This window comes from Pinus tabuliformis, chromosome J (assembly GCF_031772625.1).
Source record: "Pinus tabuliformis cultivar Carrire ecotype Pingquan chromosome J, CPIR1, whole genome shotgun sequence".
Lineage (NCBI taxonomy): Eukaryota > Viridiplantae > Streptophyta > Pinopsida > Pinales > Pinaceae > Pinus > Pinus tabuliformis.
The window spans coordinates 267,422,255-267,442,131 of NC_142295.1; the positions used below are offsets into that span (position 1 = coordinate 267,422,255).

Here is a 19,877-nt window from a genome sequence, read left to right on the forward strand (position 1 = left end):
CACCCTCAAACATCCTAAAACAATTAAAAATTTAAGTAAACAAAGTATCTGACTGCCTCACACATTATTTTTTTTATTTGCATTCAGAGGGTCCTTGGTTGCATTCAGGTTTAGTGAAAAAAACCCAGTTTGGTACCAAACCAACCTTTTCTAGTTTTGTGCCACCTACTGAATAGTTTCAGGCATCAAAGCAGTCAAACCAGCCTATTACACCAATTCCAGTCTAGTTACGATAACACTGATTAGTTGTTGTTGTATTTCCTTTAATAATAGAGTGATGTGATATTCTGTTGGAGACTGTGCTTGTCATCCTGAATTTACAGACTCCATATTTATGTAGAATACTTCATAGTTATCTGTTGTTTTGAATTAGTTGATTGAATGCAATGTTTTTACTTATGGATTTACTTAATATTGTTATTAGTAGATGCCAAGTTTACTAGGATCGTTACTTAAAACCATAATGTTTTTGAGTTTGAAATGAGTGGCCAGTGAAATGGTTTTCTCCAGGTCGTATGAATCAAACTCACTTATTTGACTACGTTTAACTTTCTCAACATAAGTTTGACCCAAAATTACATGTATGACTTGCTTGAAAAATTCCAACTCATCTTGATTGAGTTAACCCTCATCTGACAGGCCTATAAAAACCCTCATCCAACATAATTTTGGTCATTTTTACCTCTGCTAGGAACTTTTATGATTTCTCCTCTATTGGCCAACTTTCTTGTGTGAAACAGATGAAAGGAGCTCACATTATTACATCTAGGTCCCCCAACAACACTTATTAGGCATCCACCAATACATTTAGGTAAACTTAGGCATCAAAAGAGTATGGTTTTTAACTCAGCAGACTTCATACCAGTTACAAAGGATTGTTACAAAGTTTTTTGACCCTCAAAGGTACTTCTACACTCTTTTTTCCATTTTTCTTTTCTATCGTTAAGTATTTAGAGTTGAATAATAAATAGCCATTGTCTTTAGGGTTTTTCTATTTTTTTTCTTTTTCTTTTTTAACGGGGGGAGGGAGGTGGTTTGATTGTTGTTTAGGATTTTTTCCCCTGATTTTGATTTTTCAAGTTCAACTTTCAAGGATGTTAACAACATAGATTTGTTTTTTCCATTGTTCCTCCCAAACATCAGCTTCTTCCCACAACCTTCTTGAATAATGAAAATGCCAAGAGAGAAGCACTTTTCTTGGATTTACTGTGAAAAGTTTCTAGGAACAAAGAAGCTTAGACATAAATTTTTCCATATTTCTTGTAGTGGCAACATGCATAGATTTAAATACCATATTTTCCCAAATTCCAAACCATAAAATTGGGATTTGCAAGGTTGTTGACAAGGATATTAAACACCAAGCCAACTTGGCTATTGAATCTCTCAATGAGGTTAAAAGCAAGAAAGCGATAATAAACACAAAAATGGCATCCCTTGCAACTAGCCAAGCTTCTTCTCACACATGCAGTAATTACTCCTTCAAATCAGCTTTTCATTCCTTCAAAAAAATTACAAGGAAACCTCCACATGCTACCCAAAAAACAACACTACACAGTTACCAAAATCACCCCGAACTTGAGCTTTTACAGGCTATTTGAGAGGTACAACTACAAAAAAGACAAAAACAAGAGTTATTGCTATACCACCCTACTATACAAACTATACAGTGAATGAACAACACTGTTGTGTGGATCCATACATTATTGTCTATACGAATATACAGACTTCTGTATGACTGCACAAGACTGTTCCAAACAACATTTAAACTAGAGTTTATTACTAACATTTATTTATTCAAGTTTATTACTCCAACAAATTTCACCATCAATCAGGTATAGATTGGTTAGGCTGAGCATTTATTTCCTTCTTCTGGATTGCAATTTAGTAAATGGAATCCTTCATCCTTTGAAGCCTAAGTAGCCTTGAATGAATTTTTTCCTTTGTCCCAAGTCTACATAATATCCTAAACTATGGCACAAGCTCTGGGAAGAGATTTAAACAAAATAGAAAAATAATTGTGAGCCTTAATATCACTTTTAATGTCAAGAATGGTGTTGAATCTATGTATGTAGAGGATATTGTCCTACTATGAGTGGATAGCCTCCTCGAAACTAGCACTGTGAAGAAGATTCACGACAATTTTCTTTTCGAAGGAGAACCAAACAAAGATAACTCTTAATTCTATCTACTAAATGAATGGATCAAATGGAAGCCATTTAGAAGTCTACTACCTATTAGCCTCTCAAAATAAGATGTGCCAAAAATGATTGAGCGCCCAAGTATTCTCCCTCGATCTAAAAGATGAGATGGACTGATATGGGTCAATTGACAAGGTTTGGAAGCATTTAAATTCTTGATTTCCAAATGGCTTTCTAGAAGATGTCAGAGAATAAGAAACCAATTGTTCCACTTTTATTTTTTTGTCCTCTGATGTTTATGACCTGTTCTACTTTGATAGTTCCTCTTTAACCCTTGTTATTCATATCTTGGATATAAACAAGATGGAACAAGTCATAAAAATATTCATGTAAACAAAATAGAAAAATAATTCTCGAAACTAGCATTGTGAAGAAGATTCACGACAATTTTCTTTTCGAAGGAGAGCTAAACAAAGATAACTCTTAATTCTATCTACTAAATGAATGGATCAATTGGAAGCCATTTAGAAGTATACTACCTATTAGCCTCTCAAAATAAGATGTGCCAAAAATGATTAAGCGCCCAAGTATTCTCCCTTGATCTAAAAGATGAGATGGTATGATATGGGTTAATTGACAAGGTTTGGAAACATTCAAATTCTTGATTTCCAAATGGCTTTCTAGAAGATGTCAGAGAATAAGAAACCAATTGTTCTACTTTGATTTTTTCTCCTCTGATTTTTATGACCTGTTCTACTTTGATTGTTTCTCTTTAACCCTTGTTATTCATATCTTGGATATAAACAGGATGGAACAAGTCATAAAAATATTCATGTAAAGGGGCTCCAAATTGTTGTACAATAGAATGTTCATCCTCCAAAATTTGGCCAAGGTCTCTCTTCCAAAATTTGCAGCCATGGTTTCTAGGCTTGAAAACGTTATGGATGAGGGAGATTCAGAAAGGTTTAGGATTTTCAAACAAGTTTGAAAGGTTTAGAAATATAGAACAAATAAAACAATGCCAAAAATTATGCATATTACTATGAAATGAAGAGAATATAAACAAAATCAAATAACCCTAATATAGAATAAGTTTCAGTACCAATGTTGAAATTTATATTAATCCTAATAGACCGATCATAATGCATTGTTAAATGAACAAAATTTTCAATAAAGATTGGAAAGACTAAGATAAACATGAAGAAGTTGTCTGATAATTTCAAGCCTTTTCATTCTCGGGAGAACACTATTGGTTTACCTGCAATCAATAGAAAAAGTATAACACGTTTATTGTCGAAGTTTACAGCTAAAAATCAAGGCATGATTGAATATTGGAGGATAAGGATCAGGAACGAAGTGTTTATGCTCACCCCAAACAGTTTCTACCATGGAATCAGAAAGCTGAGATATCAGATGTAGGAACTTTGTGCCCTCCTAAAAACTTGCCAAATGGTTCCTCTGATAATTCAAAAAGAACAAAGGGTTGCAGCAATACTAATGCCATTTTTAGGTTTTTTCCTTTTATATTTTTTGGTTAATTTTTATTGATTTTAAATAAATAAATTCACATCTAGTGTGAACTCAACTTTAATGTAAAGTAACATTAGATGTGTGAACTCAACTTTAATGTAAGGTAACATTAGATATTGGTGTGTAGTATGCCTTAAAACTATTTTTGTTTGGCTAAAAGCTAGTTTTCCTTAGACATAAGGAAATTGCATTCGCGGATAGTAGCTAGAGATGGTTTTCCTAGTTAGATTAATGATCAAGGAAGAGTTACATAATCAACATACTAGTAGAAAGGTGGCTCCCACTAGAGCATCATATCACAATGAGACTTGAACCAACTAGTTTTCCTTAGACATAAGGAAATTGCATTCATGGATAGTAGCTAAAGATGGTTGTCCTAGTTAGATTAATGATCAAGGAAGAGTTACATAATCAACATACTAGTACAAAGGTGGCTCCCACTAGAGCATCATATCACAATGAGACTTGAACCTAGGGTGAGGAAGTTATCATTAAACCCTCCCAACCACTGGGATACACTCAATTGCCTACATTAAAATATATAAAATAAGTAGAGTATATAATTTGTATAAATTTTAGTTATTAAATTAATGTGTGAAAGGGTTGTTTTATATGTGGACTTGGTGTCTAATTAATAATGACTAAGTCATAAATATAGATAAATGGTTGGTTTTCATAGAAATAGTTAAAGATTAAACAAAATGTGATTGAACAAGATTAAAACTTTTGGATAGTTGAAATTAAAAAGTAACACACCAATTAACAATATATTGTCATCTGCCCACGGGGCATAAAATAAATGGTGGCAAGGTGATCTGCTAAGGCACTTCGTGGTGAAAAGGTAATTGGTTTGAAATTTAGTGGGAAAAAATCTAGTCATCCTAAGGGCTGGTGTGGCCTAGGCCAGGGGCGATCCCCAAGTGATTTTGACGACTTAGATGCCTCAAGGTTGTGGTTACTCAAGCCATAGGTTAGCATTACAAGTCATCTCAAGACTCACATTACCTAACAAACAAACAAAAATTAATATATTGTTATCCAATCCTTGAATTCTCTACCATTCTCAATTTAGAGGTTTTGTCCCACAAACAAAAGAGATTCATATGCCAATTTTATGTCTCATTCATCATGAAAAATCATGAAGATGGATAGTTGATTGGTTTTAATAAAAGTGGTTAAAATTAAATGAAACTTAATTTAATAGGGTTTAAATTGTTGGATGGTTGAAATTAAAAGTATTATGGTATTTCGATCCTTCATTCCTTTCCATTTTCAATTTAAGAACACATATTAATAAAGTAGGATTAATGAGGAGACATGATGATGCTTACATCATACTTTTTTTAAAAGTAATAATGATGCAATCCTAAGGAAAATCATCTTCAGGCAGTCAAGAGAATCTTCAAGTACCTTCAAGGAACTCAAAACTATGGCTTATGGTATCCTAGAGATACAGATCTCACACTTCATGCTTATACAGATGCAGATTGGGCCAGAAGCGTGGATGACAGGAAGAGCACAAGTGGTGGTGCATTCTTTATGGGTTCCAGATTAGTATCTTGGTTCAACAAGAAACAGAGTTCGATAGCTTTATCTACAGCTGAAGCGAAATATGTGGCTACTGCATCTTGCTGCACTCAACTCCTTTGGATGATGCAAACCTTGCAGGATTTTCAAATCACTTATACACCACCTATCTCCATCTTATGTGATAATACAAGTGCAATCAGAATTTCAAAGAACCCAGTCATGCATTCAAAGACCAAGCACATACCGATCAAGTATCACTTTCTCTGGGAACAAGTGTTGGAACAAAAGGTCAAATTGGAGTATGTTCCTTCTAAGGAACAAGTTGCTGATATTCTCACCAAACCACTGCCCAGGGAAACTTTTAAATACCTCAGACAGAATCTGGGAGTAGTTGATGCATCATCTTACTGTTAAAACTTGTTTTTTTTAGAGAAAAATGGGTGTACGTGAGTTGCCTGAGGAGGATTCGTGTACAAACGCTGGGTTGGGCAGAGATAGTCACGTATATTGAGGCTTGATGGATATCAGTAGGGACTGGTGTTGGTTGAAGATATTTTGATATGGGTCTGGCAGAGACCATCCAGCACAGGTTCAGGGGGAGCAGATAATCTTCTAATAATGCATTGTTGGCATTATCTTAGAAGCTTTTGGTTCTAGTTCACAGCTGTTGTTGGTTTCAGGTGGATGATCCCCACTTGGTTGGGTGATGGATGTATGTATTGAGTCTTTTGGTGATAGGAAGGTCTTTTATGATGTATAAGTCATGGTTCTTATTGAAGAACATCCTTTTGCAGATCTTGCCTACAGTCAGGGGGAGCATGGTCAGCACAGCAAGGCAAAAATTTCAGCATGTACTCAGGGGGAGCACAACCCTTTGCCCTTGATGACAAAGGGGGAGAATGACTTTGGGGATCTTGGGATTGCCATCAAGTCCAAAGGGGGAGATTGTTGGCATTATGGCACAGAATTGGAGCTATGGAATAGATGTTGTCCTTGATGGCAACTCTCTTTGGTGACAGGATCTCAGTACAGGCTCTCAGAATGAAGAAAAAGACATATATGCAGGTTCACCTAGATGAAGTCGCGTATACACGCGGGTTATACGTTACAAAGGCGCGTATGCATATACACGCACTTTCACGCAAGTAAAAGCGCGTATATGTTGGAGAATTTACTTTTGGTCCGTGGTAGTTAGTCCTTGGTATTTGAACCTATGGTTTTGGACCATGGTATCTCGTCAGAAGTGTTGATCCCAAGTATTGGGTCCTTGGTATTGTTTATTATGGTTTTGGACCATGGTATTGTGAAAGGCCTAAGACTATAAAAGAGGAAGGAGATCATTTGGCAAAGAATAATCTAAATTAATTGAATATCTAATATGTGCTAGATCTAAAATATTGGTGATTGGGGTTATGGTGTAGATTTGGATCTGAATGAAGGAGGAACCTTAGCGCAAAGAGAAAGATAAGTTCTATTAATGGGTCATAGTCTTAAGGCTTGAATGATAGTATCTTTGTATGATTTTGATATGTTATATGTGGCGCATGCTTGATCTATAACCTGATACTCTGGGCTAATCAGTGTCTGAATTTTTGAAAGAGTGAATTATCCTTTATAGATCTATACGCAGGTTTAGTGAAGCGGAGGCGCGTATACACGCCATTTTGGTAAGGGAAAGGAGTGTATACACAGGTTGGCTTCGACACAGAAGCGCACACACATAGGTTTCTGAACAATGAAGTAGCGTACATCTCTTAATTTATGTTCTAGCTGCTTCTTTTTATTGCTGCAGTGGTCAGGGTTCAGAATTTGGCATGCTGTTACTGTTACTGTGTTTTGGGTACACCTCTCAGAAAAGTATCTACTTGATTTAGTTCTAGTTGGTGAAAAGGAGATTGTTTAATGTAGAAATTCTTGATGATTGATTGATGTTCATGGATCCAGTTTGAAAATTTATGAAACGTGGTCCCTGGAAGAAAGAGAAGGTTGTAGCCTTCTGTAGGCCAACACCTGCGTAATAGTATCTTGGCTAGTGCAAGAGATAAGGGGGTTGTAGCTCCCTTCCAGGAGAAGTTGGAGAACGAGAGAGGGTTGTAGCTCTCTGCAGGTTACAACCTGCGTATTGGTAAAGGACTGCACCAATACATTGTAAAAATAAGTTTCTAATTAAAAGAAGATAGAGACGAAATGCAACAGGTGGTTTTCACCCACATTGGGTTTCCAGCTTATATCTTGTGTTCTTGTGTGTGATTGTCTTCTGCTCTGTTTTACTGTTTCTGGTTACTGGTTATTTAATTCTGATACACAGATTAACAATCAACATCTGAAAGATAAAGTAAATTATAAGTTTGCATTGTATACGCGGGTTTCCTTCTACATAGTTGCGTATATACGCAGGTTTAATTAACTGAAGTAGTGTATATTATCTGGATTTTAAAAGGGAATATTTGACTTGATAATACTGATTCACCCCCCCTCTCAGTATTATTTCCAACACAGTTATCCTCCACTTGCTCGGCTGCTAGCTAATGCATGACTTGGTTGCCTGTACTCCAAGCTGAATGAAGGGGAATTCAAAGTGGGGAGTAATAAATGAGGGGGATTCCCTCTTATAAGTCCTCTCCTTTGTCCACTTTGAGTTATTGTTGCGATTTGTCCACTGTATCCTTGACTTTGACCACAAAAATCATCAATAATCTGCATTAAACACATATTAGACCTCATGGCATCATAACTAAATCAACTCACTCTATAAGCATAAATATAATCAGAAAATCATGTAATAAGCTAAGAGAATGGTTTATTTGACTAGGTTAGGAGGTAAAATGAGCCCATATAATTACCCATTTATGAGGCTCATCACACTTCGTGCAAAGAAAATGTTGAATTTGCTTTTGCATTGCAGCCTTAGTATCTAATATCAAATGAATTCTCCTTTTAACTATTAACTATGTTCAGTAAAAGGTATAAATATGGACCATGTAAGAATGGGCACCTCCACATTTCGTATAATGTATAAAAAAATCTTTGTGTTCTATTCTAATTCTAGGAGGGAAGTTAGAGTAGCAGGGAACCTAGAGTTGCGCAATGAAAATTTGACTATGATGAAATCAAGGGTGAATGCATGAATATGGGGTTACACTTTTGGGCCAAATGTGGTGATGAAATTTCAAATTGTACTCTTTTATTGAATTGAAGCCTTTAAAATTCTTATAATCATTGTGAATTTTGATTTGGAGTAAAAATAAAATTTGTGGAGAATTATGTTGTTGTCCTAATGATATTTTTCGCAAAAAAGTTTAGTGTTGTATAATCTATCAATTTTCCTTTAAACAAAATTCTTGTCCTTGAAATTTTTCGCACATCTTAAGAGGTATGTGTGTGTTCATGTAGCATAACTTAGTCTAAAATTTGTATTTAAAAAAAAACATATATATTAGTATGATCTACACAAAGACAGGTAAGTTATGCATATTAAAAAATTAGTTTTTTATGCATTATATATATATATCTATATATATATATTATATATATATATATATATATATATATATATATATATATATATATATATATATATATATATTATATATATATATATATATTATATATATATATATATATATTATATATATATATATATAATATATATATATATATATATATATATATATAATATATATATTATATATATATATATATATATATATATATATATATATAATATATAATATATATATATATATATATAATATATATATATATATATATATATATATATATATATATATATATATATGGGCATTCAAAAACCCCATTTTAAGAACCCCCGTAAATTTATATGTATAATAAATGGGCAAATCCCCATGATACATAGGAAAAATGGAAGGAAATTTTATCAATAATATGATATGTATATATAATTTTTTTGGGGAATCTGTCACCAGATTATATTATCTTGTAAATCATGGCGAATCTTTCACTAAATTATACAATCTTGTAAGATCTTGGAAAATCTTTCACTATATAATAACAAATTGTGAAGTCTTGGTGACCTTTTGTGTTAAAGTATGAAACCATATAAAATAATAAGAAAACATACATTAAAATTTAATATACTAACTTATATGTTTAGAAAAAAGAAACATTATTTCCTTTTCCTATAAACAATGTTGCAAGCTTTAGTGGGCGTGTTTTTCAAGGTTCTTAATGTACACTCTTGCATATCCCACTATTAGTTTTGATAATATTTCACTACAAAGTTCTTGTATGTGTTGATATTGACCACCACTTCAGTCAAGGTAGGAGAGATTAATATTTTCTCTACCACTTCTATCAAGTTATGAGAGATTAATGTTTGCACAAATCATGGCATAAAAACACCTATTGAGTTTAAATATTTTGTTTACTAACAAGACATAGAGACTTTCTATTACTGAGAACTTTAGATCACAAAAATCCAACATTGCATATAGCATGTGCATATGTAAAGACAATCTTATGACATAATATGAATGCTTTTCTAGAAAAGGGTAGGACATCTCAAAATTAAAACAACACAAAGAAAGGCATAGTGTCACAGAGCTCCATTCTTGACGATATAGTGCAACAATGTAGTTTTGCATGTATGAAATGCATCTAGTACACAAATTGTGGCTCAAAATTAACGTAATACATAGGTGACATCAAATAAGCTGTTATTAATTCTGTCACCAAAGCAAATATAAAAGTAATTCTTTGGATATTCTTCACAAAGCCAAGAGCTTGGCTTTCTCCAATTGCTATTATCTTCTGGTTGATGTCTACCATCATGTCAAGTTTCTTTTTGAATTTTGGATTCTCAACATCCAAGACAATGGGAAAAATCCTTGATGTAGGTCAGTTTGTCTGCATCAGTCATAAAAATACATTGCTAACATCCATCACACACAAAAATCACTACAAATCAATTTTAGACACAAAATGGATTCTAAGTATTGCAATCTATATGAAACTTCTAACACACCTTAGTGATAACATGCATTTCGAACTCCTTTGTGTTCAGTCCAATGCCTTCATAAAATGTTGTACTCTAGCAATCATTTAGGTACATTGTCACATATACTTGCAAAATGAAAGCAAGTGTACACAGAAGAAATAATTCACACGGAATAAGAAAGAGTAAAGCATCCAATAAATATTGACTGAAAATAACAAACATCATATTGCCTATATCTTTAGGATATATTAGATGTAATTCAAGATTAACTCACCAAGAGACAAAAAAACCTTGACCAAATATTGGCCTTCCAGTCATTCAAAAATTATGGTTGTGCTTTCAATAAAGCTGAGAAAAAATCACTGTGCCTATTCTCATCCTGGCACCAGTTCTCAAAGTACTTGAATATAGGATGCACTTGATACTCAGGGTTTTCTCTCAGGTGCCTATAGATAGTAATATATCTCTAGTAACTGATCTTCTCAGATAAGTAAGTTACATAAAATATGAACTTAGGCTTGAATAAAGTATAGTTGCATGCTTTAGCTAGGAAATCAAGGTCCAGTGCAAGATTGAAATTTGATAAACCCTTGTTCAAAAACCTATAACCCAATGTGTCAAAGACTGAGTTGAGAAAGTCAATAGATAGATTACAACATAAAATGAAATTATAGTGGAAAAAAAATATATTATAGATAAATAATTTATCCAAATTAATTTTCAAATGGAAATATATCCAATCTAGTAAACAACAGTGCCAACAGATGTAGGGAGATGTGAAAGGGGAGCCATTTTTGCAGAAAACAACTACGAATTTGATCTGATAAACCACAAGTACAAAGTAACATAAAATACCCTTCATGGTGAGATTCATCTTTGGACATGAGGGAAAATATCTCAGCCACAAATGGGTTCGTTTTCTGCAAATGAACATTCGAGTTAGGTCAATTTCCTGCATACCCATTCACCAAGTCATCTCATAACATGATACAAATGGATATTCATCAAATCAAATTTTTTAACTCAATTGTTTCTTGTAATTCCATATCCATATTGAAAAAAGGTATCAAATGTCAAGCTAAGTATGTAATAGAATCCATCAAACCATGTTGAATTGAGAGGAAATTTGACTGTATTAACCCCTACATTATATCCTATTTTTCAAGATGTATACATATCTGAATTGAATAAAGTTTACTAAAGTAATGATCACTCAATGTATCATTGGAAAGAGGATAGAATATACCACTAGATGTAAGGTGTACACGAGAGAATTAAATTTCAAATTGCTGAAAGCAGTGGTTTGTGCTTTTGGCTGCAACTTGACACAACCAATTTGGTAAGTTTGAAGGTTGTTGGCTGGTGTTTGTAATCCTTTAAAGGATTTAAGGAAGCATTACAAAGTTCCCATAAACAACAACTAGTGGAGGGGAATTCAAATGTGTAGCTTGATGCTATTGAGATGGGGTCCATTTTAGGGTGTAATTGGTGGATAATTGTTGACTACCTTGGAGAGGCTCAAAATATGTGTCAAGAAACTCTGGCTTCTTCATGCAAAGTGTCTAGAGAGAAAGCATTAGAAGACTATCTTGCTAACTGAGAAATGTTCTATTTGTAGGCTTGTTTGCTAAATCATGAAGCCTTTTTCTTCTAACCAAGAAAGAATAAATGGGTTTGTTAAACAATTCTTTCACTTAATACCTCATTTTAAGATTTATTTTTTATTTTTTTATTTTATTTTTTTCCATTAAAATTTGTATTTGTTGCAAATATGATAAAAGTTATTGAGGAAGGCCCTTGGATTTAGGGAAGTACAAGATATTTTTTCAACTTTGGTTCCCTAATATTTTTCTAGCATCTTTTATCCCTCTTCCATCCCACTATGATCAAGGCTTCCAAACCTACTTGTGCACCTTTGGCTAGAAAATGTTTTAGAAGAAATAGAGAAGTCCATCAGGAGTATAGATTGAACTAGATCTTTGTAAAGATTGGACGGGGGTTAATTTTCTAGAGTTTCAAGGTAACCACTGGAACAAGACTCACCGAGTCTCCTGGTTACTTGAAAGTTACTCAAGTCAGAAGAAAAACAAGGGGAGGACATGGTTAATCTCATCAAAATTTCAAACTCTTCATTACTAGGCGAGTTTGTGTAGGGTTTGGTCTATTCCTGAAAGACTCACTAAGAATTTCAAGGTTCGACCAAGTTCAACATCATGCACTCAGTCAATAGCCTATAGATTGAAAAATTCCTTTAAAAAATGTACAACATTTCTTCAAGGGTTTTAGACTTATTTTTTCTTTCGGGCAGAGGAATTTATAGAGAGGATTATCCATCAAAACGCATCACAATTCAATTTTGTTTTGTGGACTTTTAATCCACGTGAAGGATCTAATTTCTTGGACAATTTTTTTTGGGAATTTTGAAAGGATTGTGCAATTTTTTTTTTGAATATCTACACTAAAGGTGTGGCCAAAATTGTGTTCTAGGCCAGCAACCTTAACCATAAAATATTTTCACAGAGATTGGAATTAGTTTTTGGCTTATGCAAATTTTGGACTTTTTTTTGAATCTTTATTGGTTATTTTCTTTTTCATAAATCCTAAAGGAGAAAAAGAATGTTCTTTTCCTCTATCTAGGATTAGTTGTAAATTTGTTATGCCTCCTTCCCTCTCTCAAGTGGGTTCAAGCATAATGCCTCCCTCTTGTCCCATGTCATTTTATAAATTCTTTGTCTAATACCAAGTTGTTTTTAAGGGGGGATATTAGGATATTAGACCTTAGGAGTTTCTTAAGACCAACTTGGTCTAATGTACTATAGTCATGTGTGCTTTGGTTATCTAATGGTCACTGTTCTATCTCATGCATAGATGCTCCGATGGTGCTCATGTTCTAGGTATTTATGACAATTGATATATGTTTTATCACCTAATTGGTCCATGATCTCTATTTAAAGATCATGGATGGTCACTTCTCTTCCTAATTAAGATTAGATTATTGTAATGGATATAGCCCTCCATTTCTTATGTAGTAGTACAACTTTTCTATTGCTTCATGGATGTCTCATTTTGAGGGTTTTACCATGTAAATCTCAGTGTCTTAGTTTATGGTCAACATGAGTTATTCCTAAGTGGTATCCATCCTTGTGAGTAACCCACTTGTGATTTCCTAATACGGTATCAAAGTTCTTATGAGATTCACTCCTCCTCATTCAAAGACTGAGTTAGTTATATTGGGTATTTGAAGAGCTTCAGATCCCTTATTTTGGTTTTGAGGTTAGACCTATGGAGCTCAAATTATTAAGTCTCGAAGAACTAGGGTGGTTGTTCTATTTCAACAAACTTGTGTATTTTTGGAAGATCTAACCACTCCACGTATTACAATCAAATTTCAATGCTTGGTATTTTGCTTATGTTGGGGCCCTCAAGGCTCACTTGTATTTTACATTATTAGGAGACATACCACTTCATATGGGCACAACCATAGATTTGTAGATAGCCTCAAGTGGACCCAAGGTTTGCCTAATGGTTAGGTCCACCTTAGCTACACAAGCTAGTATATATAAATGTAAGGATTTGACCTAGTTTTGGAATATAATCTAGATAACAAATACAAAACAAAGGATATCTTCGTGTGTTCATATTTCATTTCATGAGTAATGATACAAATTTTATGTTTCTTTGTGGGTGTTTCCCTCTTTGAGGGTTTTACCACATAAATATTGGTGTCTCAGTTTTTGTCAGTTTGAGTTATTCCTTCGTGGTGTTCATCCTGTGAGTAGCCCACATGTGATTTCTCATTATGGTATCAAAGTGCTTGTGTAGTTAACTCCATTTTTATTTGAAGATTGATGTAGTTATGTTGAGTATTTGAAGAGTTTCAGATCCTTTGTTTTGGTTTTTAGGTCAAAGTTGTGAAATTTTCCTTATTAGCTCTTGAAGTTTTGGAGTTGTTGTTCTATTTCAACAAATATGTGCTTTTTGGGAAGATTTGACTACTCCATGTATTACATATTCAATTATTATCTTTTAAAATTATTTTGTAGTTCATAATGCATAATCTATGTAAACACACAATGGTGTGTTTTTATATAAAACACAAAATTTGGAATTACGAAAAAAATGAGTTTAGTATTGCACATTATATAGTGATAATTCACCATCGCATAAAACTATATTAGGCATGTCGGTGCATGTTACTGAATTATATGCGCTTCCTAATCCAAATTTTTTTTTAGCTTCAAATACTTTACATGCTTGTAAAATATATTTCATGATTTGTGTAGTTTATTATGTAGACCCTTTATTGATAAATGATTAGAGGATAAAATTATAAAATCAAGAGTGAGGGAAGCACATCCCAATAAGAAAACATGGCAAGTTATTTTGACTTTTAACATTAAAGTAATATATTTGAATTATTGCATGTCTAAATGATGTACATTGGATAATGTGTGTCATGTAGAGAAAAAAACTTGAAGAAAACTGAAATAATCACAATCTGAGTGGAAAAAAACTTAGAAGCTTTATGAAAATGTTGCAAAGTGGGGAATTAGGTGTGTCAAAAGGTGATCAATGTGAAAGTTATTTGAATTTTTACTAATAATCTACTTAACAATAAATCCTAACATGTTTCAAACATTTGTTTTCACATTTGTTGAATGTTGTACAAGGACTAATAACCAGGGAATATAAAGTTTTTCTAAGAAGATACAAATTATGAAGAATGTAAATGATGATGAATGATCCAATCGGTTTTTAAATCGTTCTTTTCAGTTTTCAAGAAGATTGGTAAAATTTCAAACCACGAATAAGGTGATATTCAAAACATGCTAGTAGGGATGTTGAAAATATTGTATAAAGAGATGGTCAAATAATTAAACATAATTGCATCACAAATGGAGCCATGCCAACCAAAATATGCATCAAACATATGTAATCATTGATTTATTGATGTATGGAGATTTAAATTATTAGATGAAACAAATTCACTTGTTTCATTCTTGTTCGTGCAAGTTTCTCCATCCTTGAAAAGTGAAATTATATTTGTAAACCAAAATCCCACTCCTAACATAGGCCAGGATGACCTATCTGCTAGGCTTAAATCAAGTAGAATATCTTGACAATCTAAATGATATGGTCATGATAGTGTCCTCGATTTCATCATCAATTCTCCAATTTCCCCAACTCTCCCCATTGTTTGTCTATGGCTTCCTCTGCAAGAAATTAGGGATTAGCATAAAGCACAATTTGATATAAATAAAATCTCTTGTACCAAACATACACTAGTTTTAAATTATGAAAATATAGCAGCTTTCTGTGGACCCAATGTCATTGATCCATGTACCTTATGCAGATTATGAATATAGGCTTCAAAATAATTATGTTCATACTTTCAAACTAAGTAAAATGATGTAAGAGAACGCATATGCCTACAATGTCTTGATATTTCTTGTCAAAAACCCAGAAGTAAGAGGCAAAAGAAAGATTCTTTCCAAAAATCAAATTTGGGAAGCCAACCAAGCTTAGAAAAAACTCAACAGTGATTGTACCACATTACTAGTTTGAGTGATTTCAAACATATATTTGAACACAAAATTCCCTGTAGAAGAAGCCTGAAACATCTCAAATGCCATGGATGGAAGATAGAGTCACTCAGTGAACAATAGGCCTAAAATAAAGTGAGCCTTAGAATAATCCTTGGTGATAGTAAGAATATAAGAAAAAAATTGCTACAGTGTAGGTTAGAAGTCATCACTGGTCAAATAAATTTTATTTTTTATTATGTCATCAAAGTCAAATCGATGTTCAAGCAACACTATCAAAGGTTTAATAACAATTTTAGTTGTTTGGGTGAGTGCAAGTGTTTATTTTTATATCCAAAACTCGCTTTATGATATGAAGGATGCCCAAAATGTCACAGGGAGTTTCACCTCTCATTTTTAAATCATGACATTCCAGGTGAAATGCTTCCTATGTGTTTGTATAACACCCTCCTCCAACAGCTATCAGAGAAATCGACTGGCCGGGGTAAACATGCAACGAGAGACCACAATGATATGATTTGACTTCCTAAGTCATGTTAAGGAAGTGGAATTGATAGAAACACACCATATAGACATTAATCATTAGCTATAGGATTCTCATGAACCAATCCAATACTTTAGACAACTTGCCTTGGGTCCCCACTGGTATTTTGGTCAATTTAAGGCTTAGTCGCTCCCATGTTATAAACATGAGTGTGACCAACAACCCAAAGTTTCTCTCACACACTTTCCTTCCAGTGACTAGAGACCAAACTATCATTGCTATGCCAACGACTCTGGGATTTGAGCCACTTTTTCAGGCCCAGAGCCCATGTCACTACCCAGAATTGAATCCTCTCTCCAGATCAGTAAAATAACATGAAAACAATAGTACTAAAGAAAATACTTCTTCAAGACCTTGAATGGACCCCTACTAGCCATGAAATGCATTTCGTCAAACATATTGAAAATGTGTAATCTACAGGTGTAATTAATAGTTTTAAACATAGGTGTCTCATACTTAGCTAAGAATCACTAAGAGCAATTGATGCCACAATACATCAACTGCCACTCCATCCATTAGGTCATAAATACATTGATCACTCAATTACAAGTAAAAACATGATGAGAGCCACACATGGTTGTTGTCATAAAACACATACATAACCAACATATACAGACAAAATTATCCATGAAATCACAACCATATACACCATATATAATCCATCAAAATTCTCATAGAAATACAAGAAGAAATAACCTTTCATTAATGATGAAAAATCTAAACCTAGGATGCGACTTCGACATTCCACCTGATAGTAGAATGGCTGAGCCAAATCTCTCTTCGTCCATTCACCCCCATGCCATATTGCAAGCATGAATGTGGGATCTCATAGAACACATAAATAAAAAATCATCTAGGGCTTCCAGAGGCCATCCACCTCAACCCATCAAATAGTGATTCCACCTCACGGTCAAACATCACAAAACCATGATCAGATCGGTCAATATCCAAGCCTTCAAGATCTCTAGAGAATTTTTTTAACTAAGGCTATAGGACTAGTAACTCAACCCACAACTTTTACCAGGTTCGAGAGAGTTTTTCCAACCAAGACTCTAGGACTAGTAACTCAACACACCAAGGGTTCCAAGGCATTTTTCCAACCAAGGCTCTAGGACTAGTAACTCAACCCAAGTTGTTCAAGGGCTTCAAATCATTTGTTCAACCAAGGTTCCAAGACAAGTAACTCAACCCAAGCTAAGGAAATATGAGAACCAACCAAAAACACAACAATGAAAATAAACCCATAATCACCATGGCTATCTAGGAAATGGAAAGGCGAGGCAATCCGCTATCAATCCCAACCATCCTCCATGCCAATGACAATCACAACAAAAAATCCACATGCATATGGCATGCATGACAAAACTAGTGAAGGAAACATTCATGCAACTCAATACCTATAAGAAAATATGATGTAACTACTAATCTCGATGCCTTCTTGTACTTTCCCGCTCTTCCTTTGCCTTCTTTCTCTAAGAATCCAAGTACGCCACACCCTCCAAGAGTTCTCCAATAAAACTCTAAGTCTCCAAGTGTATGAGATAGAGAGAGAATAATGAGAGAGCTCCAAAACTGAACTAAAAAAGGGCTACCAATTGATCCTTAGAAGCCTTTTAATGAATGAGGCCTCTGTTTTCTTCATTTTCCATTATTTCCTTCAATTTCCTCCTCACATGCAGCCTGTCACCTTTCACCTCCATTTTCTCCTAATTTCCGTTATTTTCATAAATAAATGTGCCAAAATGCCATTTTTCCTTTCTAAATCCTTAGCCATTTCCTTTGCCAATTTCCTTAGCCATAAACAATCACAAGTGATCCCCATCACTAGGATTTTGCCCAACATTCAACTTGGAATAAGTGTCCCATCATCCATGGTTATTATTTTTCCTTTATTTACTTTTATTACATGGAATTTTCACCAGGGCTATTACAGAACCCTCCCCCTTGGGGAAACAACATCCTCAGTGTTCAACAACACCTATAAACACAAAACTGCTGTAAGAAAAATATACTTCCAATGGATCTTTATAACTTAGCTCGATGCAATATTTATAATGATCAACCTGATGAGAAGTAACCAACATAATAGCATAATAACATGACATCATAACAACATATCACATAGTGGAGCTTTATAACACAACTCGTGTCAGTATTTAAATCCATATACATATGTAAATAAACCAACATCATCAAAACATATACCAAAATCACACCAAAACACCAAGACAAAACTACTTTTCCTCAACCGAAAAAAAGGGAGGATACATAACCTACATCTGATCTGCCATCTCCCATATAGCTTCATCAGGCCCAAAGTGCTTCTACTGCACCTTAACTTGCTCGATTGCTTGGTTTTGGAGCATGAGAACCCTTTTTTGCAATATACACTAAGGCTCCAGCTAGAATTCTCCACCTGGTTCCACCTTCAATACAGACCAGTCAATCGCATGATCAACATCCTTAACATACTTCTTAAGCAAAGATACATGGGATATATCGTGGAATTTCACTATCGGAGGTAGTGCAAGTCGATAGGCTATTGGTCCTATCCTCTCAATGATACTGAAGGGTCCACAAAATCATGGTGCTAGCTTGACACAAGATCCAATCTACAGGAGCTCTTCTTTGGTTTGATGTGTAAGTACACTTGTTCCCCAACCTGGAACTTCTTGAACAACCTATTCTGATATGCATAACTCTTCTTCCTATCCTATGCTATCTTTAGATTCTTTTTGATTACTTGCATTTCTTCTTCCATGTCTACCAACATATCTGGTCCAATAAACACCTTTCTAACTAGATCACTCCAACTGATGGGAGTGTTGCAACTCTGCCCATACAATTCCTCAAAAGGACTCATCCTCAATGATTCATGATAACCATTGTTGTAGGTGAACTCTACTAGTGGAAGATACTCTTCCCACATTCGATGTTGATGCATCACATACATTCTCAACATGTCCTCCAAAATCCTGTTGACCCTCTTTGCATTTCCATCTGTCTGTGGATGATAAGCCATGCTGAAGGCCAACTTTGCACCCAAACTTGCAAATAACCACTTTCAAAACTTGGAAGTGAACTTCGCATCCCTGTCTGACCATATATTTGATGAATACCTGTACTACATCGCTAGCTAAGAATGTAGACTTCACTGAATTGAAGTGTGCAACATTTGTTAACCTATCCATAATGACCATGATGGAATCATGCTACTTCACTGTCTTTGGAAAACCTATAATGAAGTCCATGGAAATGACTTCCCATTTCCACTCTGGAATCATGATCGCCTGTAACAATCCAACTGGATGCTTACATTTGGCTTTCACTCGCTGACAATCAAAACATCTAGCCACGAACTCTACTACATCTCTCTTCCAATTCGACCAATAATAAAATATATTCATTGTTGTTTGTGTCTTTTGGTAACTTTAGTTACCTAAATAAGGTTTTGCATGAAACTCCCTCAATATCACCTTCTTGATCTCACTATTATATGGTACATATATCCTATCTCAGAACCTGACCAGCCCATTTGCTGTAAGACAATAATCCATACCCTATGCACCTGTACATGTACTTGTACCTATACTTCCACCTGTACCTGCACCTAT

General features: G+C 34.3%; 1 pseudogene; it reads right to left on the reverse strand.

The window, feature by feature from the left end:
- Window positions 1–9,836: 9,836 nt before the first annotated feature.
- On the reverse strand, window positions 9,837–19,454 carry LOC149226791 (magnesium-protoporphyrin IX monomethyl ester [oxidative] cyclase, chloroplastic-like; annotated as a pseudogene).
- Between the last annotated feature and the right edge of the window lie 423 nt (window positions 19,455–19,877).